Source organism: Otolemur garnettii, unplaced genomic scaffold (assembly GCF_000181295.1).
Source record: "Otolemur garnettii isolate 467f Iridium unplaced genomic scaffold, OtoGar3 scaffold00032, whole genome shotgun sequence".
Classification (NCBI taxonomy): domain Eukaryota; kingdom Metazoa; phylum Chordata; class Mammalia; order Primates; family Galagidae; genus Otolemur; species Otolemur garnettii.
The window spans coordinates 10,404,532-10,406,469 of NW_003852427.1; the positions used below are offsets into that span (position 1 = coordinate 10,404,532).

Sequence of the window (1,938 nt, forward strand, 5' to 3'; positions counted from 1 at the left end):
TGCAGGGAAAGCAATTATCTGGGGCCACACTGCACCTTCTGTTTATGAGGTTTATGAGAGGTGCATGCAGAGCACATAGCCAAGTGCCCAATGGCTATTATTAGCAGTTTTAAATATTTACTCTTATTGTGGTTAGAATAATCATTATTCTATGAGTCTCTTAAACAAGCAGGGTAATGGCATTTGCCACCAGGCCTTAGCAGCCTCATCTTCCACCTCTGCTGACTTGCTCTTTCTGCTGTGTCAGTACCAAAGACAAGATCCCCCAACACGTGCACATGCACACACACACACACACACACACCCCTCTTTGACAAATGGCGTTAGCTCACACTTCTGCTCTATAGCTGGAAGCTCCCTTCCCTCCCCACCCCCTTCACCTCTGACAAACATCTCAATCTTGGACATCTCCTCCCTAAATCTCCCTGCACCGCCACCCTGACATTTCCAAATGCTGGGCCTTCCCCTAACATATAAGACTTTTTAGTGGTGATTATCTAGTAAACCACACCAGGAGATCCCCAGGGGTTCAACCATGGCTGATTTGCCTCTAAGTCTCTGAACCCAGCACAGTTCCTTCAACACAGCGAGAATCATGGAACTGCAGATGGACAATCACACCCTCAGTGAGAGGGAACAGCGAGGAAATGGCATCTCTCGGTCAGCCACATCAGGAGTAGGAACAAGATGAGAGGGCCCCACCTGACTAGGAGAAACTATGACACAGCCATCTGGACAGAGATCCACACTTACCATTGTTGATAATCTACCCTGGCTTAAGTGTAAGTGGTTGTGTTTCTAGATTCTGCTGATAATACTCAAAACCATTGTGGTTGGCAGGCATTTAAAACTTAAGCATAAAAAAATTACTTAACATATCTCTAGTTAGAGCAAACGATACTTTTAGCACCATTACAAAAATTGAACAAAATAAAATAATTATTTAAAACAATTCTCTTATTTTGAATGAATCTTTTTTAAAATTTCCATTTTAGTAAATGTTTTTTAATGCACAAAATATATTTAGTCCACTTTATAAATAAGTAAATATATTTATTTAAATGATCTCTATTCACAAATTTTTTTAATAAAGGGATATAAGAACATCTGAAGACCACTGGCCCAGAAGTTAAGTGTTTCTCAACTATGAACCCAGAAAGACATGGTCTCTACCCTGGCTCCTCCTCTCTCTGTAACCTTGGGCAATTCCCTCTACTCACTCCATCAGTGAGTAAGATGGGGATAATATTAGTACCCCTTTTCATGTCTGTCTATTAAGATTACATTTGCATAGTTCCTGGCACACAGCACACACACCATAACTACCAATCACCACACTGATTTCTTCCAAAAAGCGGAAATAGATGACTGAGGACAGAGGTGAAGAGAGACTTTGTACCAATACCCCTTTCTATGTTTTGATTCTTAAACATGAGCACATTAAGTGTTCAAATCTTAAATACAATTTTAAAAGATTATTGATACACTAAATAAAAATTGAAGGCGTTTACATCTTATAAAAAAGGGGAAAAAATAGGATTTTAATTTAGGACGGCCAGACATTCAAATACTCAGACATTTCTTTGGGGAATTTGGCATCATAAAATCAGACAAGAATAACTTGACTGACCAACTTGCTAATGTCCTCTCCTAGGAGCACTTTAATTAATTAGTTATGTTAATTAATTTCTCAATTATTTATTGTAAAATTGTCTTGATTTTATTGGTCATTAATTAATTAATGACCCAGTTGCATTTGAACAATATGTAGTGATAAATGCTCCATGCTAGCACCTGCATCAGACACTAAGGATTCAGTCATGAAAAGACAGCGCTTCTGCCCTTGAGAACCTCTGAGTCCAGTGGGGGAGACAGATAGACACACTGTGATCCCTTAGTGAAAGCTACGAGAGCATCATGAGAGAGTCACTTATCTCT

At 39.3% G+C, this 1,938-nt stretch overlaps 1 protein-coding gene across 1 annotated transcript in view; it reads left to right on the plus strand.

Moving 5' to 3' along the window:
- The window catches only part of CLSTN2 (calsyntenin 2), a 591,031-nt gene that overhangs the window by 583,839 nt on the left and 5,254 nt on the right, over window positions 1-1,938 (plus strand). The window lies entirely within an intron of this gene.